Genomic DNA, 25,483 nt, shown 5'->3' with positions numbered 1-25,483 from the left:
CCAATGTGCTATTGTAATCTTGGGGTACAATTGTCCTAATATTTGATGTACTTAGTATTTAAGAAAAGAGCACTGAGGTCACTGTTATTCTAGATCCCATTATTCTGTAACTGCTTCAAGAGCTCTGTGAATTCTTTAGCAGTAAATTGTGCTTTTATGTATTGAAAGTATGTTAGAAAAAAGGACCTGAGTCACAATTTAAAGGTTTACCAGAAAAGTATTCATTTTATTGTACCTTTCAAGCTTACCATCACCAAGGTCCAAAGGCTATTCTCTAGATAATCTATTATAATTTATTATGTTCTTTTTATATATGTTTCTCAGTAGTAATTTTATTTTATTATTGTTATTTTGTTCTGGGAAGCTTCTGGAAATGCTTGAAGGAAAGTGTAGTATCAGAGATAAACGTAGGGTTTGTGAATTCAGTTTACTTTCAATCCATTGAACTATTTCTCTAACCCTCAATACATATAATATTAATTTTTCTTCATTAAAGTCCTTTCTATTACCTCTTTTATATTAATGGTCTCATATGCTTTGTCATCAAGGTCACTAATTTAATTATTGACCTTTCCCATTGGGATTCTATATCCTGCTACTATATTCGTTAGCACTTTAATTTGTTTTAATACATTTTTCATCAATATTTTTCACGTTTATTCTATGTCTTTCCCAACAACTTTCTCACTTCAGTGAACATTGGGGGGGATTGTTTGTTTGAAGTCATCCTTACTCAGTGCAGAAAGCTCTAATGTAATTTATTAATACTGCTGAATTCCTTCACTTTTCAATTATTCCTGGTGACTTGTAGTGGCTAAGGGTAGAGTTTTGAGTTTCAGATGGCCAGAGCTGCCATCCAAATCCCCCATTTAATATCAAGCTTGTGCCTGTGATTCTATTTTTTTTCAGCCATGTGCAACTGTGCAGATTTCGTAAATGCTGGAATGTTAGAGCTGGGGCCCATGATTATAATTTGTGTATATCTAGATGATAACATTGGAAGCAATTTTCTAGAGCTGCTATAAAACCAAAGTCTAGTTAGTTGGCTAGGATTCTTGCCCAAGGGTCACAGTTGCTAGAGTTTGCAGTTGATGTATCATCATAGTCCATTGACTTGGACAGTAACTGGTGATTATGGTCATATGAACACAATAAGAACTATTAAGAAAGCTGATTTTTATAGCAGTGAGCAGATTTTTGGGTTTTTTATTTCATTTTTTCATACCAGTTTAGGAATTTCTTCTCCAAACCATGATCTGAGGGGCAAGGCTCATATCCAGGATGTTTTTTTCCTACTGTTACCCCTGGGACTTAATATTCTCATTACATTTTTGATAATAACTATTCCCAGCTGTGTGTGAGGAGACCATTCCCCTCTCACAGCTGGGTCTTCCAATTCCCAGGTTTTTTAAAAAAATTCAAATGATACAGTAATACGCAGAAAACTGAACATTTGTGGAGTCTTGGCACTTAGTGTCCTCTGTCATAGGTTGAAATCTAAGTATGGTGTTCCCCCATTTGGGGGAACTTTCATTGATTACGATCTGGTTGTAGTTACAAGCCTGTCAGATTGTTTGACAGCTTACACTTGTGTGAAAGGATACAGGGGGTGGGGGTGGAGTGGGGCTGAGGTTGTGACACTGTCAGGGTGGAACTGAGGCCGTGAACCTGTCAAACAGATCTGAAACTGAACTGTGTCTCAACACTACTGAGTAAGGATCAACTTAAAAATAGCTGCCCGTAACCTGGGTCAGGTGTAGTCACATCATTTATTGAGCTTTAGTCCTAAGACACTACATCTCAGTTTAAGTACAAAACTCATATCTGGAAAACTTTTGTTGTTCAGAACCTTAGTATGAACTTGTCAACTTGGTGGGGCTGTCTTCTCAGACAGTGAGGCTATCGGGGTGAGCCAGGGCGTTAACCACATTAGGTAAGACTCACCTTAGGAACTGCAGCTCCCAGCTCATGCCAGGAGTGGCTATTGTTTGTTTTCAACTTTGTGTCAGCACAAAGCTGATGTTCTTTAGTCATTTGCATTCAGCACTTGTGCTGGAATATTATGTCTCTTGTCATCTCTGTCCCCTGTCATCACACCTTGGGGAGACACTAAAAAACTTCTCCTCAACACTGTGTTTCTCAGAATAAAGTCACTCTGAAATGATGGTTAATGCCAAAGGAGTTACCACAGAACTTTTCCCTTTTGGTAATTTTGCTCCTACCCTCCTCTTTTACTAATTTAGGTAAATTCTATATATCTTTACTTTTAGCCTTTGATTGAAGGCTACTTAAAATAATGGTGATATAATTGTAGCACTGTCACACTGTCATCCCGTTGTTATGATTTGTTCGAGTGGGCACCAGTAACATCTCTAACATCTCCATTGGGAGACTTGTTGTTACTGTTTTTGGCATATTGAATATGTCATGGGGGCTTGTCAGGCTCTGCCGTGCAGGTAAGATACTATTGGTAGCTTGCCAGGCTCTCAGAGAGGGACAGAGGAATTGAAACTGGGTCGGCTGCATGCAAGGCAAATGCCCTACCTGCTGTGACTATCGCTACAGTCCAGAAACTAAAAAAATCAATTTCCAGTCTGAGGAAATCCTAATAAATTTGAAGGGATGTAGAAAGAAAAATCATTTATAGAAATAATATGGAGAAAATACAGGTTTCTGTAGATAAATAAGACAATCAGAAGAAGGTAGAGAAAAGACAAATGGACTAAAAAAAAAAAAAGAATGACAGTTAATCTGCTGCTTCGTAATAACATTCATGGAAACAAAGAGTAATATCTTTAAGTGCCCAATTTAAATTTATTTGGTATCTATTAACTATACTATAGTTAATAAAACTGCTTCAAAGTTAAGATAATTTCACCCACATACAAGAAAATTATTTTTTCCACCCACATATGCTTGTGAAGGAAATGTCTATTTCAGAAAAACTAAAAATAATCCCAGATTTAAAAATCTGAGACATTGGAAGGAAAGGAAGCCATGCAAATGAATCAGTTTAAAACTTATTATTAAACACAAAATGAATGAAACTATATAATTATGTCTGAGTTGTGAATAAAAGTAATATATTTCAAAATAACTGATTTTGAATGACATATCAATACTTGTAGAGGTGATTAATGTTAAATTGTTCTAGAGTTCTTAGATTCTTTGTGAAAAAGATGAGGTACTGATAAATTTTAGATTACTTTAGATGAAACTTGCATGTTAAAAATTTTAGGAAAACTGCCATCTCTCAAGATAGAGAGAAAATATGTGTAATTTCCAAATTGCAGAAGCAAAAAATTGGAATAAAAATATGAAGTCATAAAAATATGTGTCAAGAAAGGAAAGAAGCAAGACAAAAACATAAAATTAAAAGATTTATAGCATGGCTGGACTGGAGTGGTAGCACAGTGGGTAGGGTGTTTGACTTGCATGTGGCCAACCTGGGTTTGATTACTCCATCCCTCTTGGAGAGCCGGGCAAGCTACCGAGAGTATCCGGGCAAGCTACCGAGAGTATCCTGCCCTCCTGGCAGAGCCTGGCAAGCTACCCATGGTGTATTCAATATGCCAAAAACAGCAAAAAGTCTCACAATGGAGACGTTACTAGTGTGCGCTCGAGCAAATTGATAAACAATGGGAGGACAGTGCTACAACATGGTTGAAGATACAGCTTCATGGTAGGACATTTGCTTTGCATGTGTGCAGCCCTGGGCTTTATTTATAACATTGAAAAAGGAGAGACTGACAAGTTATAAAAACATAGAATTTAACCTATTTGACCAGCAAAGTGTTTTTCTGGTGGCAATGTACCACAGTAAAACCAATTGGGAGGGCATTTCGGACCTCCATCCAGCAGGGTTTGTCACGGTTTGAGACAACCAACACACAAGGAAACAAACACACAAGGACTATGCAGTTTTAGGGTCTCATGGACACCCACCAGGGAGCTCTTAGGCTGGCCATATATTCAATAGAATATCGCTTCCCCACCTGGGCTCCCTACTTGTGAGACATTATTTAAGTAGACAGAGACATTAAGGACAGTTAACCTCTCCGCACCTGTACTGCAGACCATAATGGCCAAAAGGAGAGAAAGAAAGGAAGAAGAAAAGTGCCCACAATAGAGGCAGGCTGGGGGCCAGTCAGAGGGAGGGAAACTGGGGACAGTGGTGGTGGTAAATATACATTGGTGGACAGATGGATGTTGGAACAGTGTATGACTGAAACCCAACCTTGAACAACTTTGTAACTGTGTATCTCATGGTGATTCAATAAAAATAAATAAATAAAAACTTAAAAAATTCAATTGGTAGGAGAGAGGCTGGGATGTTTCACATAGCCATTCAGAGGCACCCTTAAAGTACCGAGTAAAGTCCTGACAATTTCTTATTCTATTTTTGTCCATGTTGCCCTCTATATCTAAAGGACTCTAAGCTGTTTTATTCTATTCTTTACTGGACACACATTTGATTGAACTGATCAATTCTATTCTTTCCTGGGTTTTCCTGTGAATGTATATTCCCATGCCTGATAAATTCAAAATCATATGTAGGTATATACATACACACATATGTGTGACTTTATATATAATTATATATCACATATATGATCTATCAAGGTATGTATATTTATAAACATATATAGATGCCAATTGAAATTTATTTATTTTTTTTTTTTATTTTAAAGAAATATTTTATTGAACCACAGTGAAAACAAAAAAATACAAAGCTTTCAGGTTTAAGTCACAGTCAAATACTGATTAAACCACCATCCCTTCACCAGTGCACCTGTTCCACCACCAAGAACCCCAATACACCCCCCTTCCACCCCTCCCCCCATCTAAGTAGCTGATGATATTCCCATTATTCTCTCTATATATTGAGTACATTTCATATTTCCATACAGAACTCACTATTGTTGATTGGAAATTTTCCCCAACAATCAGGCCTGCTGAATAAGCATCATCTAATAATTTCTCTTCCTTGGTAAAGGTGAAGACTTTGAGTCCGCGCGGCCGCGATCGCGGCCGCGCGGTTTTGGGTTTCTAATATTTTAGCTCAGTTCACAGTCAAAATGGATGGCTGCAAGAATCTGCTCTGGTGCCAAAATGGGTTAGGAGACCTCAGGATCACAGTCAGTAGGCGGGAGGCTCTGCTTCTCGTGCCGCGGCTCTTGGTTCATCTCTGGGCGGAAGGCGCGCCGGGAACACCTCCCCTCCCAGGATCACCTACGGGCTACGTCACTAAAGAAAGTCCTACCTCCTGGTGTAGGGGTCTTAGAGGGTGGCTCTCACCACGTGGCTGCTGCCGCTGCCGCCATTTTCGCTCAGAAAAATGGGGTGGAGAGGGAAAAAAAATCCCTTCCCGGGCTGCACGAGGTTGTAGTTCAGTTCGCAGTCGAAATGCATGGCTGCAAGAATCTGCTCTGGTGCCAAAATGGGTTAGGAGACCTCAGGATCACAGTCAGTAGGCGGGAGGCTCTGCTTCTCGTGCCGCGGCTCTTGGTTCATCCTGCCAATTGAAATTTAAAATACAAATAGCTAAGGAGAATCAAGGAAGCCAAAAGAGAACTCATATAAATTTTAGTAAGATTAGAGGAATTCTGGCAGTAGGAACAAGAAAAAAATGGATTCATTGGGAATTTCAAAGATAGTGAGGAAAAAACTATGCATCAACTTTACGGCTACAGAAGTTGAAAGGCTAGATGAAGGGTTTAACAAAATATATAAATTATTGAAAGTGCTTCAAGAATAAAACATCAGACTAATCCTATATTTATAAACCAATAGCTTGAAAATCTTCCTCATAAAAGATAACATTCTCAGATCATGTGATAGGTAAGAGCTCCCTATAATCATGTAACAGATCATTTCAATTTTATGCATATGGTCCCAAAGAATATAGAAATGGAATAACATTTAAAGAAAATAACATAATTTGGAAGCTGACAAAGGATGCTTTTCGAGAATAATGATTATATCCCTTGATTTACTGATGTTCCTAGTGTAAATTGCTTTCATCACTTTGCAAACACAATTATATGTTATATACTAATTTGAAAGTGCACAACCAGATTCAGTTATTTTATACTAAGCCATATAATCTAGCCATATAATCTAGAAAAACGTTTTACAAATAAGCATTGAGAGGTCATTTAAAAATACCTTTGTAATAGTATTGGGGTGTGTCTCTCCCTCAACCAGCCACTTTGGTGAGGAGGCTTTAAGGCATGACCAGCTGAAGCCAAACTTAGAGCTGGGACCTGAGTTGATCTATTCCACCCATTGCCTATGGCTTCTCCACTGCGAGAGTAAACATGAGCCAATGTGATACACACCAGCGCACAGACTCTGGCTGAAAGCACTGTGGCACCTGGAGGCTTCCCAATTAACATTTGAGTAAAAGACCCTCCATAGACTGTCACAGCTCTACACATTAGCACCAAGTAGGGTTAGAGCAACTGAGTCAGAGGAGGCCAACCCCAAATGTCACAGCTCCTGGTCTGTTTACTCTTCATCCTTTACTCCTTTACCCTTCTCCTGACCTGAGGGAAAGTCCTGAGGGATGTGTCCAGATGAGTTCAGTTAACTTCCTTCCAGGTTTTGCCAACAGGAGTCATTGCCAGAGATGGAAAGTTAGAACCAAGTGTTCTCTTTCCTCTCTACCTCGTATGCCTCAGGCAGCACCCAGCAATGCAAATATCTTGTCTGAGTTCATGATTCTAAATTCCTTTTGTGGTTCCAGACCTGGCGTGGTTCTAGAATCCTCCCAACATACCTGTGCCTTGCCTCTGTGTCCTGGTACCACTTCACTTCTCCTCTTCCATCTAGCCACTGTTTTGGGACAACTTTATGCAGTCACCCAAGTCTGATTGCACTCCCACTCTGATGGGACTTCTCAGTTTCCATTCCTATCTAGGCCCCGTGTTACAGAATTCCAGTACTTAATTGCTTCTGTTTTTAAATAAGACATCTATAAAATATGCAGTATTTTGTTGAGTAATAGCTATATAGTATAGCTAAAAATATTAGATTCTGAACTTTTCTGTCTCCGCACTGTATCACTGTGTCACTGTCATCCCGTTGTGCATCGATTTGCTCGAGCGGGCACCAGTAACATCTCATTGTGAGACTTATTGTTACTGTTTTTGGCATATCAAATATGCCATGAGTACTTTGCCAGGCTCTGCCGTGCAGGCAGAATACCCTCGGTAACTTGCCAGGCTCTTTGAGAAGGACAGAGGAATGGAACCCAGGTCAGCAGCGTGCAAAGCAAATGCCCTACCCATCTCTACAAGTTGCAAATTGAAATAAAAATTTCACGTTTTAGGTGTTTGCTTTGGAAGCACATTACTAAACTTGGAAGTAAAACTCAAATTTCAGGTGATTTACATTGTAAAACAGCAACGAATAAATTTATCATTACTTTTTTTAATTTAAAAAATTTTATAAATTTTTTTTAAATTTTTTATTAGTGAATCACCGTGGGGGTACAAGAGAACCTAAAAGAAATGGATGGATTCCTTGATTCCTACAATCTCCCAAGACTGAACAAAGAAGACTTGGAATACCTGAATAGACCCATCAATGTTAAGGAAATTGAAACTGTAATCAAAAACTTCCCCCAAAACAAAAGCCCAGGCCCAGATGGTTTCACTGGCGAATTCTTCCAAACATTTAAAGAAGACCTGTTGCCTGTTTTCCTCAAACTTTTCCAGGAAATTGAAAAAACAGGAACTCTCCCAAACAGTTTCTATGAAGCACACATCTCCCTAATACCAAAAGCAAACAAAGACACCACTAAGAAAGAAAATTAGAGACCAATATCCCTGATGAACACAGATGCGAAGATCTTCAACAAAATACTAGCAAATAGGATGCAACAACTCATCAAATTTTATAAATTTTTAAAAATATATATTTATTTATGAATAAATTGTTTAAATAAATAATAAATCTGTTCTGAAATATAAATTTATAGAGATCCCTTTCATAAAAGAAACATTGAGATGAGATAATTAATGAAAGACTTTGTCTGAAATTAATAAAATCCTAGATTTAATTATACTGTAGTTGAATATGTTAAATTTTTCGATGACTTTTTTATTTATGAGAACTCTTAAAGATGGATGTGAGTTATAGGTGAGTTGGTTTCTACAGTAAGAATGTATGTACATTCATAACATATGGCTGTAAAAGTAGATGCTTGTAAATAAATCATATTAGACACAAAATATAAATAATTCCCTGGATAAAAGTCACTGGAAATAAGGAATATAGAACATTATTGTAGACACTCACGTTTCTTTCAAATGCAGTAATTAATAATGCACTCCAATAAGAAGTGTTTTCTTTATAGGGCTTATGGCATTGGAAGTTACAACTTTGGATAGAATTCTTTGCATGATAAAAATAATAATAACCCCTGACCCCGCCAAATAAAAAAGGATATTTGTGGGAGGAAAACTCCAAATTTATAGACACTTTAAGCTACTTTTTGGACTTTATATCAACTTTTATGTTAAAAAATACAGTTTGTGAAGAAGCTAGCACAGTTAAAATGGCTTTTTATCACTGTGTCACTGTATCTCTGTCATCCCATTGATCATCAATTTGCTTGAGCGGGTGCCAGTAATGTCTCCATTTGTCCTAGCCCTGAGAATTTAGCAGCCTGTCTTTGCTTGTTCTTCCCAGTGGTGCCACATTGGAAGCTCTTTCAGGGTAAGGGGAACGAGACTCATCATTGTTACTGTATTTGGCATCTCGAATACACCATGGAGAGCTTGCCAGGCTCTGCCATGCAAGCAGGATGCTGCCGGTACCTTGCTAGGTTCTCTGAGAGGGAGAACTAGGCTATAAGAACTAGGCTTCTGGGAGTGTTGTTTTATAGCCTCTGTATCTTGGTCATTGATGGGATTACATGGTGCTGGGGGCAGTTTGTGGGTGTGGCTCCCAAACTACTGATAAATGGAGGGTCTGGGTAGAGGAGGCCCACTCCCAATCCGAGCAGGCTTGGAGATCTCAGCCCTGGGTCCCACACACCTGGGTTCCTCTGACGGTTGCTTCATGGGAGGCTTGTCCGAACGTGTGGAGAGTGGTCTTGAGCATGACTGTGGCTGGGTTCTGGAGGTCTTTGACTGCTGAGGCTCTGCTCAGGGTGGGGAGGGAAACTCGACCCACCCCGCTTCAAGGGGCCCCAGTGAAGACAGCCAGGCATGGGGGCAAGAGACTCGGCTTTTATATCACTGATGAAACACGGACACATAATGCATACTTTATAGCACAAAACCAACAACTACCAATATTTTCCTGCATTGATAAATTATTTTATCCTAATTCAAATGGGAGCAGAGGAGTTTTAGTGTATGTGTGCATGCACACACACAAATGCACACACACATACATCATACACAGATGCGCGCACACACACACACACACACACACTGCTATCAATGCATGACAAACTATCACAAACTAAGCAGTATCCCAAATTGTAAAAAACTAAAGCTCGCTGAGGGGCGTGAGCACTCGCGGGCTCTCCGGGTGGCTCTGTCTCACCGCCCGCGTTCGGTGCTCTGGAACCGCTGTGTATGGGCTGGATCGGGACGGCCAGTGGTTAAGGACAGGCGAAGGAAGAACGAGGACCTAGCTGGTTGCTGATTAGTTACCATTTATTCAATCTTCCATCTTCCTCATCTCCCGCACTCCCAGCTCCTCTCTCTGGATCTACTGCAGCCCCCTGGCATCTCTGTCCTCCCCTTTTCCTCACTGGCCCTTGCCCCTAGGTTACACACTGCCAGGTAGCAAAATCAACATAAGAAAGCCCTTCCTGAGGGCTGTCAGGTTCAAAGGGAACACAACGTAGGGGCATTCCAAAGTCCTTCCTGACTGCCAGTAGGCAAGATACCTCTTAAGGGTTTTTTTTTCCTCTCCTTATTCCAAACACTCATTAACATCTTAATATTAGTTATTTTTGTATGGACATAGCAAGAGATACATTGAGGCTTGCAAGGCAGCTCTCCTGGCAACATCTTGCCACAGACTCAGACCACAGCACTCAGGCCAGATTAATCATTCCTAACCCTAGCAGGGTCCAAATCTAGTTATCACTGTTTGGATCATGACAACATTTGTCCATGACCAAGCTCTTAACTTATAGTTAAGCATTAGGCACTTTGGCCAGGCCCATCTCGATGCCAGGGTAGCACACAACTCACCGCTTGCCCTGGGTCCGTCTTGTCCCTCGTCGGGACCCTGCTTTTGGGGGTGCTAGGAAGTAAGGGCAGCCGAGGCTTAGGTGGAGAGAACAGATACCCAGGAGGAAAATATCAGGTAGAGTCAAATGACATAAGGTTACAAAAGCATAGCATTTTCTAAGTCTTCCTGTGCCCATACAAAAAGGACATTGCTCTGAATAAACTATGCAAAGGACTCAAGGAGAAGAGAAAAACAATATTTACAAGTCAACAGAACACTAAGAAAGAAGCTACAAATAAACACAGAAGAATGGGAGCATTGTGATGGGAGTAACCCAATAAACCTAAACTAGCTGAGGCTATGTAATCCTACACCAAATCATTATCCATAAGATTTTTACACAAGTAGAATACAAACAGATTGAATTTTTTTGGTAAAAGGCAAGAGTGTTCATTTTTCTATCTCTGCTGAATTCATTTATCTTCTTAAGGCTTTCACAGAAAGCACTATTTTATGAACAGGTAATTCAGTATGCAGAGTTTGACTGGAGACCATCAGGATTGAAGTACTATGTAGTTAATAAGAACCCAATAAAAAGCCAACTTTATTTATTCAAAATAAAGCCGACTATATACAATGAATGAAGTGTTCAGAAGTTCCCATCTTGCATTCTACAGAGTACTAAAGTTGTGGGGAAAGCATCTGGGAACAAAACGAACATCCTTATTGTACTTTAATTCCATCTTGTTATATGGGTGAAAACAGTTTTGCAGGCTACAATGTCTCCTCCTGATTATTTACTGTCAAATCTTTACATCTTGGCAATCAACTATTGTGGCAAGTGTCTTTCAGATTCTCGGAGCTGTAAGTCTAGAGGCTGGATTATGGGCCCAGCCTTCTGAATCAGTTTCAAAACTGCTAGTAGACATTCATCATTATCCCATGAATTATATAATACAATTGGATGTAAACGTTTGCCCTGCACAACCTCAGGCATATCTTCTCATGAAATCTCATCAGGTATCATGTTGCAACACAGCAATTGGTACTCTCTACTATCCCTGTGCTCATACAAGGATGAACTATTTCCCAGATGATCAGACCAAAGCTACAGATGTCAGCATTGTTTGGGGCTGGAAATGTTTTTTATTTGGGTTTTCATCTAAACACTTATGGAACCACGTAAAGTTTGGTACCCACTCTGATATTCAAAGATACATCAACTTCATTCATTATCACTCTTGAATTTAACAGCCAGGCTCGTATCAGCAATATAACAACTTCCATTTTACTTGATGAGTATGTTTTTGTCTTTAAATCTCAATCAGTAATTGTAGGCTTTCCATGGGCCTCATATATCCAATGGCAAAGACCACAGGCAGCTGCAATACGTTGACTTGAGCAGAGCTCTGGTATTTAGTATAGCACATTTCAGAAAATCATAGAGAGGCCATTTTCATGGTAGTAAATAATAGTAAATAGAGCTGTGCCCAGGAGTCCTGCCCTTAATGACTGCTGCTATGAAACCAAGCATATGTTCATAGCACTTCAGCAGTTTGATAGATTTCAGTTTCCTGAAACCAGCTAGCTACTTCAGTGGTAAATAAAAACCACTTTGACTGCCACTATTTTTTACCACTCCATTCACCCATCTCCAAACGCCTTTATATCCACCTTTACCAAGTTGTTGAACCATCTGAATCTATTTGGCAATAGTTTGCTGAACCAATAAAGGTAATTCAGATCCACTATCAGAGCTTTGTAACTGGTCAATAAGGCCTTTAATGATTCACCACTGGGAATCTTAAATGCTTCAACCTGTCCCAAAGTAGGATCTTAACAATGCCTGCTTGAGCTGCTCTTGTCATAATGTTTGTAACAAAAGCAGCTGCAAAAGATGATCAGAGAAATTCCGCAGAAATCATAGAAATAAGCACAACCAGCGAATGAATGCTACCATCAAAAGGTAGACCTATAACAATAGGGGGGCAATATAGGCTGTAAATACTGATTACATAAATTACTCTGACAACATTCTATTGTCCTTCACCGTCACTGTGACTGTCATTCCATTGCTCATTGATTTGCTCGAGCGGGCACCAGTAACATCACTGTTTTGGGACTTGTTGTTACTGCTTTTGGCATATTGAATATCCCATAGGTAGCTAGCCAGGCTCTGCCATGCGGGCAAGATACTCTCGGTAGCTTGCCAGACTCTCCAAGAGGGGTGAAGGAATCGAACCCAGGTTGGCCGCGTGCAAGGCAAATGCCCTACAACTGTGCTATCCCTCCAGCCCATTCTATTGTCCTTAGCACTAAAAATTAAATCGTATATATTTCATACACCCTGATACTAATGCGGTTTCTCCCTGGTCCTCTTCTGTGGTGGCAAAGCAATGCCTTAGTTATGCATCTGTATTGATAACATTGTCTGGGCAGTGTCCTGAGCAATAGCACTTGCACAAAAGGCATGATATCTTCTGGGATTAAGGTCATTCCATTTTCTGCCTTTTTCTGGTCCAAGTCTGATTTAATTCAGTTCCGTAGAGCATACTATCTAGATTTTGTCCTTGAACATGAGAAATGATGACCAAGCATGCTCCCAATAATCTGATGTAAATATACAGAAGAATCATTGTTCAATTTGAACTTTTCCAATACAGTAACCTTAGTGACCTTGTTATAGCAACCTTTAATAGTGACCTTGTTATGTCACTAATTACAAAGACATTTATTGGATGGGATTTTCCTATAAAAGATTTCACTCATCTGACAGTGAACTTCAACTTCCACCTCTTTTTCCTGACTCCTCTGAGAGGTGGCTTGATAAAACTATATTTCCAATTTGTTCTGCACAACTTTGACCTAAGCTTTCATCTCAGGAATTCCAAGACAATATTAAACTGGTGCATATTTCCATAAAGCAGATCATATGAAATCTTCACATAGGCCAAGGAACTGTGCTTTTGGCTTTGTTATGGGAAAATCCTTAGATGCTGCTGATGCTGGTGCTTACCACCAGTGGGTCACTTGGACCCTGGAGAACTCATCCTCTGGCCATCTGCACTGAGCAGTGTGAGCAAGGGAAGGTGCAGCAATGTGCAGGGGTGCCATGGTGAGGAGGAGCAGGAGCCCAGCAAGGCACGACCTCTGGGCATACAGTCAGCTTGTGTGGGGCTTGAGATTTTCCCCTAGCTTGTATCAACAAAAGGATGCACTGGAGCCCAGAGTCTTCCTGACCACTCTTGCCTTCTCCTATGTTCAGCTCCAGTAGTCAGATTCTGTTGTTGTTGTTGTTGTTTCATTTGGTTGGGGGTTCACATTCAGCTGTGCTCAGAGCTTACTCCTGGTTCTGTGTTCAGTTGGGCTCAGAGGACCATAAGTGGTGCTGGGGATTGAATCCTGGTCTGCGGTGTGCAGGGCAAACACTGCCCATGCTTCTATCACTCTGGCACCAGTTGCCTCTGCTTTAAATATAGTAGAGTAGTCTCTCTTTTCTCAATTGTTCCAAACCAAATTCTGGAATGTTTTACAAGTTGATGTGCTCTGGGGAAGCAAGGGCTACATGTTGAAGGGAATGAAGCACAGACCTCCTGGGTGTTACCAATCCACCTCAACACTTCAGAAAGTAGCTCATAGTTCAAAATTAAAATATGCTTCCTTTTTTCTTTCCCCATCTCTGGAGTCAGGGCTGAGGGGGTGGTGTCCTTGGGGATAAAGTATTGTGATCTTCGATAGTGGAAATGACAACTGATGGAATATTTAGATCTGATTTACAATTAATGCTAGATTTGCATTAGTATGGTAGGTTTAAAATAACTTCCATGCATTAGATGATATTCAGATTTAATGGAAAAATAATGACCGCATTAAATCAGGTTTTATTGTTGTGGAGGGTTTTAATTTGGCAGGAGGATTTTTGTTTAGTGATACAGAAAGGGCTCAATTGAGAAAGCCAGGGCTTTCACACTGTTTATTGACCTATATCCATTCAGTACTAACCCAGAAATAATCAAATCCTTTAAACAAGTTAACCTTCTCTTTCTTTCTCTCTTTCTCTCTCTCTTTCTCTCTCTCTCTTTCTTTCTTTCTTTCTTTCTTTCTTTCTTTCTTTCTTTCTTTCTTTCTTTCTTTCTTTCTTTCTTTCTTTCTTTCTTTCTTTCTTTCTTTCTTTTCTTATTTCTTTCTCTCCTCCTCCTCCTCCTCCTCCTCCTCCTTCTTCTTCTTCTTCTTCATCATCATCTTCTTCTTCTTCATCATCATCTTCTTCTTCTTCTTCTTCTTCTTCTTCTTCTTCTTCTTCTTCTTCTTCTTCTTCTTCTTTTTCTTCTTCTTTTCTTCTTCTTCTTCTTCTTCCTCTTCCAGAAGCTGTTTTATATCACTTCTTAAAACCATACAGATTAATTTAAAGGTAATAAAAATTAAACAGAATTCATTGTTCTTCCTTGATTTATGAAATGAAGTTTGATTGTGGGGTTTTTTTTTAAGAAGAGGAAATACATCATTAAAGTCCTTGCATTATTTATCAGAGAAGCTAATAAGATCATAACTGCAGTAATGGGATACACACAAAAAAGCACTGTTCTGAAACATTGCCTATAAAAACCCAGTTATGTACAGGATCAGTGATTGTTTTTCACATCTCAGTTCATGAAACCACAAACATTACAGTGTTTGTATAAAGTCACAAAATTCTTGACTTATTGAGGTAAGAAAGTCACTGTTATGGAATAATGATTAAATATATTCAGAATTGTTGATCTTGTTAGGAAAAAAACAGTAACCTTTATTTTATTTTATTATGTTCTTTTGCAGTGCCAGCCTTGGAGGAGTCCCGCGCTGAGAGGATGGGCGATGCTGGACCCGGAGTGAACTGGAGTGACAGCACAGCAGGTAGGGCGATTACCTTGCATTTGACCAACCCGGGTTTGATTCCTCCATCCTTCTCAGAGAGTTCGGCAAGCTACCAAGAGTATTTTGCCCGTACAGCAGAGCCTGGCAAGCTACCTGTGGCATATTAGATATGCCAAAAACAGTAACAACAGGTCTCACAATGGTGCCCGTTAGAGCAAATGGATGAGCAATGGGAAGGCACTGCAACACTGCAGACAGTTCTTTTGCAGCACCAAGAGTTGAACTCAATATCTTACAATGCAAAGTATGTGGCCTACTACTAGCTGCAGATTTTAATGGAATCACAAAAGATGTTTGAACGGTTGCCTCCTCCTTCTTGTATTTTGTCTCAATAATACCTGTCAATTTACTGGTGTTCTCTCCTGCCTGTGTCTACTTATAATATAGGTAAGAGTGACCATTTGTCACTCTTCAGTGAGAAGCAGTCATGGAGATCAGTCTATAACTTTTCAAGGATGAAGGTGAAGCTAAGGATGTTAGTAAGTTGCTAAGAGCAGAAAAATAGCCCAGATTTTTGGGTAATCCTGTATGTAACTTACCCTGTGGCACGTGGTATGCCTGCACACCATTTCTGGAGGTTCTGACAAGTGTTGGGAGTTGCTCAGGGACAGGAATGGAAAGAAACAGTCCATCCACAGCCTTGTCTGCTCCTGTGTCCGCAGCAAGTCCACCCCGACCACCAGGCTAACAACCCTCTAACCCACTTGTGCTGATCTGTCATTTCCTCTCAGCTTCTCCAGTCAGCTCTTTCCCTTTAGAAAGGAAAGTATAGCTTGGCATTGAAACTTTGGAAAGTGGGCTTGCATGGGCTTGCATGTAAATCAGAGTTATTTGCCAATTCCCTTAAAGTAAGTGTATTCAGACTGCTGGCAATCTGGCTAGTGGTTGATATCTGATGGGCTGATGTCTCAGTGCCTGCACCAAGCGGCATTAGTGGAACCCTTATTGACATATTTTTCACAGGGGGAATAAGGTATCCAGAGCTCCAGGGTTCCTACTGATAATTTTTAGGCCATCTAGGCAGACTGCTCAATGCAAGGGTCAGAAAATGTGAGGCTGCCTGGACCTCACAGTGCTGGATATGACTGGCTACTTTGGCAATGCCAGGGTCATTCTTGATGGTGTTTTGGGGCCTTCATTTGGTAATGCTTGCGAGACCTTGTGTAGCCAGGAATCCAACGACTGATATCCAGGGCTCTCATTGGCATAGGATTATTCTACAAAAGCATGTGCTAACTTAATGCTACCCAGAGGTTCTTGAAAACTGACCTCAAGCCAAATAACATATAATGAAAGCAAGTCCTCAAATAATGTCATTTTCTTCAATGTTTGCAGAGATTGTTTGCTGTTTTTTTCTTTCATTTTTGGTATTATGAACAATTTCTTATTGACAACAGATGGTGAATTTATACAAATTAAGACTAGAACACAATGAATAGAAAATCTATCCGGATAATGACTTGGAAGGCATTACTTACAAAAGTAAATCTGATTCAAGTGGCTAAAGAACGTATGCCTTCATTATAACATTGGCCATGATTGTTTCTCATCATGTGATTTGGAAGCCACATTTCGTTAAATGACATACTGGAAGTATCTGAAACATCAAGAAAAAGGGCACCAAATCATTCATAGTCTTGGAACCACTGTTTAGTTTATTCTTAGCTCTCTTCTAATTCCTGTGTCAATCCTTAACCTTGGGGATTAATAGCCCTGGTATCTCATCCACTCTATCTTCTTCCTTCAATGCCACTGGTAGTACCCTCCTAAGGTCCTGTGCTGACATCTGACCTTAGCTGTAATAAGAAGAGTCTTTTAGGTTATTTCGACTTTGGACTTATCTAAGATTTTGACACTTTACGTAGTTAATAAAACCATAGATATACAATTGAAAGCTATTGATGAGCTTGTTTAAAAAGTCACTAAAAGAGATAAAGAAGTTAGTACAGAGGTTAAGGATTTGCCTTGTCAAACACCACTGGGTGTGGCTTTAAAATCACCCCGCACCCCAAAAAAGAGGAAAAGAATGAAGCTGGTTGATGGAGGCAAATAGTTCTGAGGTTGTCAGTATGCTGGTTCCCGTTGCTCCAGAGACCCAGTGGGAAACACCTGCCTTGATTGCAGTTTGAGAGCAGCACTTTCCTAATTCTGCATGTTTAAAATTCTCTGTACCTACTTTTCTCCATAATCTAAGATTTTTATCTTTTCTGTTTGGTTTTGTATTTTTGTGCCACACCTTGAAGTGCTCAGGATTTACTCTTGGCTCTATGGTCAGGGATGACTTCTGGACCATATGGAATGCTAAGGACTGAACCCAGGTCAGCCGTGTGCTAAGCAAATGCCCTACTCCCTGTACTATTTCTCCAGCCCCAAGATTGTTATCTCTGTCCCTACAAAGAACCTTAACTTTACATCAGTTTGTTGTTTAATGGCTTGTTTCATTCGAGCATATATATTTACTCCAAAATGTTGATCAATTATTTACTAAGTATTACCCTCTCTTGAACTTGCTTATGTTATCATTCATCCTTTTCTCTATGTTGTCATTTTGGTGTATTGTTTTGTCCACATTGGCTAGGGAAATAATGATTTTAATAGTTATTTAAATTTAGATAGAATGGAATAAATAGAAGTTTATAATGGGCCTTAAGAAATAAGATTTTTCCAAAGTAAAGTGAAAGTAAAGTGAAATTTATCAGTTACACAGGCAGGGTGGGGGGTTGGGGAGGTGGGGGGTGGGGAGGAGGTAACTGTGATTCTTGGTGGTGGAATATGTGTACTTGTCAAGGGATGGGTGTTTGAGCATTGTATAACTGGGACTTAAACCTGAAAACTTTGTAACTTTCCACATGGTGATTCAATAAAAGAATAAATTTTTAAAAAAAGAAATAAGATTTTCCTATGGCTTGAACATTTTTTCACTAAGCTTCATTGCCATTTCTGTTATTCACTGGATACTACCAAAAAAAGAGACGTCATATTTCTTGTTTCTGAGATGTCTTTTATAAAGGATGTGAGGAAGGCACAAAATAAGTGTCTAATAATCAGGAAGGGAAATGTCTGTAAGAGAAGATTATTTGGAAATGTCTGCAAGAGAAGATTATAAATATAACAAGTACTTGCATGCTCCTGCTTAAAAGATAATAGTGTACTTTAAAAAACACTTCTCATTCATGAAGCTCAAGGTATATTAGTTTACCATCATTCATTATTCCTTTGGGTAACAGAGATTTCAAATAGCAAATAAACCATACAGGCCAAAGGGATGGGAAACATACTTGATAGAAATTCTAGGGAGAGATAAGTAATCATTATCATTATCATCATCCCGTTGATTGTCGATTTTCTCGAGTGGTTTCAGTAACGTTATAGTCTCTGGATGTTGCCCACTGATGGGATTACATGGCACCGGCGGGGGGGAGGGGCAGTTTCTGGGTGTGACCGCCTAGCTACTGGAAAATGGAGAATCTGGGCGGAAGAGGCCCAGTTCTGATCCAAGTAGGCTTGGAGATCTCAGTCCCAGCTTTCATACACCTGGGTTCCTCTGGCGGTTCGAGATAAGTAAGTAGAATATAATTATTGGTACTGGGCCAGAATAATAGAAATGCATCTATATCAACTTTTGATCTAAGGTGATGATAACATCATTCTGTTAGCTCAAAAATAAGAAGTACAGGGTAAGTTTCATTATTTATCTCACTACATACATTTCTTACACTGAAATGTCTTATTTAAATATAAGATCCGTGTTTTATCTTGTAGCTTGCAGTGTTTTACTCTTGAATTTCTCAAAATAACTATTTCCACGTGAGCTACTTCCTGCCATACTCACGTTGAACCTATTTCTCTCACATCATCTACAACCTTTCCTCTTGCTTGTTATTCCTGACCTTTTCCTTTTGCTCTGAAGTTGCATAAGTGATGAACAAAAGACTGTCCCCATTGGGGAGTTCAGAGAAGATGGATGATGCTGCATACTTCTTTGTGTTCTTCCATTTCCCTTCTTCCCTCATTTCCGAATTGGCCTTTTCATAACTTTTCCAGGTGCTGCCTTGTGCCATAATGTCTTTTCCCAGATCTTTTCTTCCTTTCCCAGTTCAACAATCTCTGAAGATTTGAGATTTAAAGGTTAATCAGAAACACCATGTTTAATTACATTTTGCTCAGAAAACTAGTTCTGGTAAGAAAGTGCATGTAAGTAAAATGGATATAAATATCACAATTCTCAAGATCAGATAAGTGAAATAGAGTAATTTTTGTTAATTTGTGTTTGGACCCTGGAGTCATTTTTTATTAACAAAATTTTTATTTCTGCCCTTGGGATTCTATTTTACCTAATACAAAAATGTGTTAGTTTTATTTATACATTATTTTCTATTTTACTTCTGAAATTTAGGCACTGATTTGTGAAGAAACTTGTTTGTAATAGAGTTTCAGGTACACAATGTTTCAACACCAATCTCATTATTAGTGCCAACTTCCTCTATCAATTCCCCATTTTCCTCTCACACACCCCAGTCCACCTCTTTGACAGGCACATTAAGAAATTTGGATGGTTTCACACCACAGAGACTAGCACACATCCAAAAGAACAAAAGCAACCGCTGTTGGAGAGGATGTGGGGAGAAAGGGACCCTTCTTCACTGCTGGTGGGAATGCCGACTGGTTCAGCCCTTCTGGAAAACAATTTGGACGACTCTCAAAAAATTAGATATTGAATTCCCATTTGACCCAGCAATACCACTGCTGGGAATATATCCCAGAGAGGCAAAAAAGTACAATCGAAACAACATCTGCACATGTATGTTCATCGCAGCACTGTTTACAATAGCCAGAATCTGGAAAAAACCCGAATGCCCCAGAACGGATGACTGGTTGAGGAAACTTTGGTACATCTATACAATGGAATACTATGCAGCTGTTAGAAAAAAGGAGGTCAAGAATTTTGTAGTTAAGTGGATGGGCATGAAAAGTTTCATGCTGAGTGAAATGAGTCAGAAAGAGAGAGACAGACATAGAAAGATTGCACTCATCTATGGTATATAGAATAACAGAGTGGGAGACTAACACCCAAGAACTGTAGAAATAAGTACCAGGAGGTTGACTCCATGGCTTCGAGGCTGGCCTCACGTTCCGGGGAAAGGGCAACTCAGAGAAGCGATCACCAACTACATTGTAGTCGAAGGCCATGTGGGGGAAGGGAGTTGCGGGCTGAATGAGGGCTAGAGACTGAGCACAGCGGCCACTCAACACCTTTATTGCAAACCACAACAGCTAATTAGAGAGAGAAAACAGAAGGGAATGCCTTGCCACAGTGGCAGGGTGGGGTGGGGGGGGAGATGGGATTGGGGAGGGTGGGAGGGACACTGGGTTTACGGGTGGTGGAGAATGGGCACTGGTGAAGGGATGGGTTCCCAAACTTTGTATGAGGGAAGTATAAGCACAAAAGTGTATAAATCTGTAACTGTACCCTCACGGTGATTCTCTAATTAAAAATAAATAAATTTAAAAAAAAAAAAAAGAAATTTGGATGGTTTGGTCTAAGTCTCATGATTATATGATTCCATGGTTCTGTGATTTATATATATCCCACAGATAGGTATAAGGAACCTGACCCTTATCATTTGCCTCTTCTTACTTTCCCTCTTGATTATTTCCTTTTCTGTCCTCCTCATTTCTATACTTGAAGATCAAGGGTAATCTCTTTATTTCACTTTGATATCTAGTATTCCATTTTTGTCCTTTTTAAAATATATATATCACAGACAAGTGAGATTATTTGGTATTTTTCCTTCTTCTTGACATTATATACTTCAGTGCCATCAAACTTTTGTAAGGAATTCCATGATTTTATCATTCCTTGTAGCAGCATAGTTCCAAAATATAGGTTATTTTTACTTTTCCATAAACCCAGTCAACTTTCATAATTTCTTAATCAGATTAAAACTACCTATGTTTTGAAGCTGTTTTTTGTTTTTCTTTCACACTTCACTTTGTTTTTTGGTTGGTGCAGGGATGCTTTGGGTCAAACATGGCAATGCTCAGGGAATAACTCCTGGTGATACTCGGGGCACCATATGTGATGCTGGGGATCGAAACCAGGCTGGTCACTTACAAGGTAAGCACTTTACTCATTATATTATATATAGCTCATGCCCTACAACTTTTTTTCTTAATAATCTCATTGTCTCCCACTTAAATGTGTTAAGTAGTATTAAGCTTAGAAAATGGCTGTTTAATCAAAAGTTGTTTGATTACTCCTGGGTAGCTATCTGATCTTTGTTGCCTTGGAGATATACTTTGTAATGCCTTATCCTTAGAGATGGCGGATTCTTTTACTTGTCCTGTGAAGCTATACTTTGGCTTGCTAGATCTTTGGTGGATAAGTGAAAGGGAGAAACTCCAGTTCTGACTTACATATCTGTTTTCTAATTCTCTTTATTTTAAATACTCAAAGTCCTACCTTTTAAGCTTTTCGCTTAATAATTGGATACCTTTGTGTTGTTTTTATTCTGACTCCCTAAACGCTTTCCATCACCCTTGGAAAAATTACGTATGTGTGTTGGCAACTCAAGGAAGGTGGAAAAAAAGGAAAGAAAAAAATTTCTTAGTTAATATCTGAAAGATTGAATCTTCAAATAACTTGAAATCCTTACTCACAGTTTAAATTAAAAGTAAAAAAAATCCTAAGACCTTGGCAGAAGTGTTTGCTTTAGTCAATGCTTTAAATGTGGCACAACATAGAACTATAATTTATTTAAAAGAACAAATAGAATGTGTAGGTTCAGGAGCTACCTGTGTGCTGATGACAAATAATTTCCTTCAGAATGAAAAAATACTGTTTAATTTATTATTAGTACAGTATCACTAGATGAAATGCTAGATGAACCTAAGAGAATTAATGACATAGAATGTTATCAGATTTGATGATGAAATATTTGGAACAGATATTAAGTACCATAGGAAGAAAAATGTCAAATTTCCCCTCATGCTGTGCCTTTATTAGGTAGACATGTGTAATATTATTTTTGCCAACTAGAAGAGTAGAGAGCAAATCTCCAGGGCTATTATCTTTATGTTCCTAGAGTTCAGTCCTTACTGGAAGATTTCAACTCCTCCATTAAGGTGAACCATGAAAACTTGGTTCCTCTTCCAAGCAAACTTGGTCTAATATGTATTTTCTGGAACTTCAGAATTTTTAAATTAAAGGATTTAAAATCTGTTTACTGAAAGATCATCCTGCACAACTTTTATTTCATCTTAATTTTACAGTCTCTATAATCAAAACAAAATTCACAGTATTTTCTGCCATGATAGGAGTAGATCATATTAAAACAAAAAGAAAATTAATACCAAATAATTGTATAATGAGGGGGGTTGAGGACAACAGATCATAGTCAAATCAGAATAATAAGATAATATATACAAAACTCCTAATAAATGATGCATGAGATACTAGTTTAAATTCTTTCTGTGACATTTCTTTCCCCATTCACTGCATGCATAAAAAAAAAATAGGGGTAGAGTATTGGGTCACATCTGGCAGTGCTCAGGGCCCACTCCTGGCTAAGTATTCAGGGGTAACTCCTGGTAATTCTAGAGGAACCATATGCAGTTCCAGGGATCAAACCAGGGTCTGCCACATGACAAGCAAGTGCCCTACCTGCTGCATTTTGACCCCATGATATAAATATTTTTAGAATTTTTATAAAATATGTTCAGTGGAGGTATAAAGTCAAGATAGATATATAAAGTCAAGATAGACAAAAAAGACACATAATTTTACTATGCTATCATCTTAGCATCATATGTATGATATTTATCATTTATATAATCTATATTAATACACACAAGGTTGGTTCTTCACATAAGAATGCAGCATGTTCTAAACCAGTTCTACTAAATGTTAAACTAGTTTCCAGATGTTGAAGGACAAGTAATGTCAAAACTCTCATATATAGGCAACAGAAAATGACCAAACTTAGGTAACTTACATGGGAAAAGAAGGATATTTGAATTCACAATCATAACAGAAAGTCTGGAGAGCAGTTTGAGGAAATGGTTGGGAGTCTACAGAAATATGGAAGCTGGAATCACAGTCAGAGCAAACCATGGACAGCCCAAAGGGGCCATTTCTGCCATCCCTGTAGATAACTCCTGTAGATAACTACTGCTGTAGATATCTTTCCTGTAGATAAGGACCCCTGTAAATATCTATCAATGGTTTTGAACCTTGTTCCTATCAGAGACAACAGAATTAGTCTCTACTGCTGCTATTTCTCTGCCATTTACTCAGTCAAAATCTTGGGTAAACATACGTTTGGTCTCTGTAGGACTTGGACTGCTCTAGTTTCCAGAAAGTTAGGCAGAGTACTCTTCAGTGGTGAGAGAAAGGCCTGATCTTCCAGAAAGATACACAATTGAGAATTGTCTAAATAAAAAAGATGCTTCAGATGATTAGAAACCAAAAGAATAAAAATAAAAATATAAAATAAACATTAATAGTACATAATACAGGAAAAGTTTCCAGACTCACTTTATGTTGAGAAATGGAAGTTTTAACAGATTTCTTTTCTATAAGCACTTGCAATGTGATTGCAAGTATGCTAACTTCCAGGAGGAATTATAGCAATCCCTCCTTTTATATTTTCTATGAGTGCTTTATGGAATACATTTCATGAAGCACTACTTTAACAAGTACAACTGTTTTTTCCTCACATGTAACCCCAGAAAACAGTCTCTTTATGGAATAATTCCTTATTTCTAGGTGTGCGATCAAGAATTGTCATTTGTAAACTTTACTGCTGCCTTATGGTTGGTTGATTTTTTTGTGACAAAGAGAATATCATATTATATGTTAGCAACAACTACCCTAGTCTTTTTCCCTTCTTGAGTTTCAAGGCCTTGGCTTTGTTTTATAGACGTATCATTGCTAAACACTTTTCCTTGCTGAAGCATCTCCATTTGTTCTTGGCACACTGTCCAGCTTGCCTGAAGCAGTTAATACAGCTTTAGAAAATGTCTAAGAGAATAGCTTATGTCTGAGAGACCTTGGCTCTGCATATAGCAGAGGTGGAGGCTGCCAAGATTCAAATTCTCTGATAACTCAAAACAAATGTTTCCCTATTTTTATAGTGCAACAATGTAAGAACACATAATTCAACAACCAAACAATGAGTGACCTTTAAGTAATGTTCAACATAGGAAATTATTCCTATCTGGATTTATAAATGGTATCTAAAGTTTAGAATCATATTTTATTTGAAGATTGGTAAACTGAAGATGATATCTTCATGTACAAATCCTAGCTGTATCTGCATAGGCAGTGAAGGAAAATTCAAGTTATGTGCTTGACCTAAATTTACATGGAAGATTGAGTTTAAAAATATTCGATCTGGGGTCAGAGGGCTCAAAGGGCTGAGCACATGCTTTGCATGGAAAATGCTGGTTCAATCCCTGGCACCACACAATCCCACAGAACAATGCAGGTTGTAGCCTCTGAGAAACACTGTTTATAACCCCAACACACACACACACAAATCCATTGTTTAAAGTTTGTCAAACCCCCCACTTGCTAAATTCTTATTATCTTTCTACATTATAAAATTACAAAACTAACACTATGCCACAGACTCATTCCCTCAAGTGCTTATTTTGGATAGTCCCTGTGAAAAGCCTTGTACTATTCTCTTAGAAATTTTATAAATCTGCACTAACTGCTTCTGACAAGCTGGACAGCATGCCAGGAACAAATGGAGATGCTTCTGCAAGGAAAGTACACAGCAATAATCCCTCTTAACATTCAACCCTTTAAAAGATTACATGATTTGATTATTATTTTGAAAGAGTCTTTGAAAATCTGTTATAATCCATGCAAAGGATATAACAGTGAACAGGAAGTTTAGGTTTCTATTCTTTGGAATCCTTAGAGTGGCTGACATTAAGCCACATACTGCCATGTTTTGTCGAGTCATGTTTGTCATCAGAGCTACACAGGATTAATTCAGAATGCTGAGGACATGATAGACTATGTTCTCTGTAGAAGTAGCCTGAGTGCTGTAAGATGAACTGGAAGAAACTTGATGGCCACATGAATATGGGTTTGAGAGTAAAAATTGACTGGAGCAAGACAGCTTTCAAGGTACCAGTGAAAGAGAGAAAAAAAAAATTGATATGGAAGTGAATAAGACTTGACAAGGCAGGACATGGAAGAACTTTGGTTTATATGCTTAGTGCAATGGGAAGAAATAATAGAGATTTCATCAGGGGAGGGAGATGATTGAATACGCCAACAGAGTGACAGGTACCAACAGAGTGACAGATCATTCTAATATATATATATATATATATATATATATATATATATATA

At 38.8% G+C, this 25,483-nt stretch overlaps 1 pseudogene; it reads right to left on the bottom strand.

Annotated features, from left to right (window-relative positions):
• Positions 1–11,003: 11,003 nt before the first annotated feature.
• Positions 11,004–12,836, bottom strand: LOC101554433 (bone morphogenetic protein receptor type-1A-like; annotated as a pseudogene).
• Positions 12,837–25,483: the final 12,647 nt, after the last annotated feature.

Source organism: Sorex araneus, chromosome 1 (assembly GCF_027595985.1).
Source record: "Sorex araneus isolate mSorAra2 chromosome 1, mSorAra2.pri, whole genome shotgun sequence".
NCBI classification, from domain to species: domain Eukaryota; kingdom Metazoa; phylum Chordata; class Mammalia; order Eulipotyphla; family Soricidae; genus Sorex; species Sorex araneus.
This window is presented reverse-complemented; position numbering and strand designations above follow the sequence as displayed.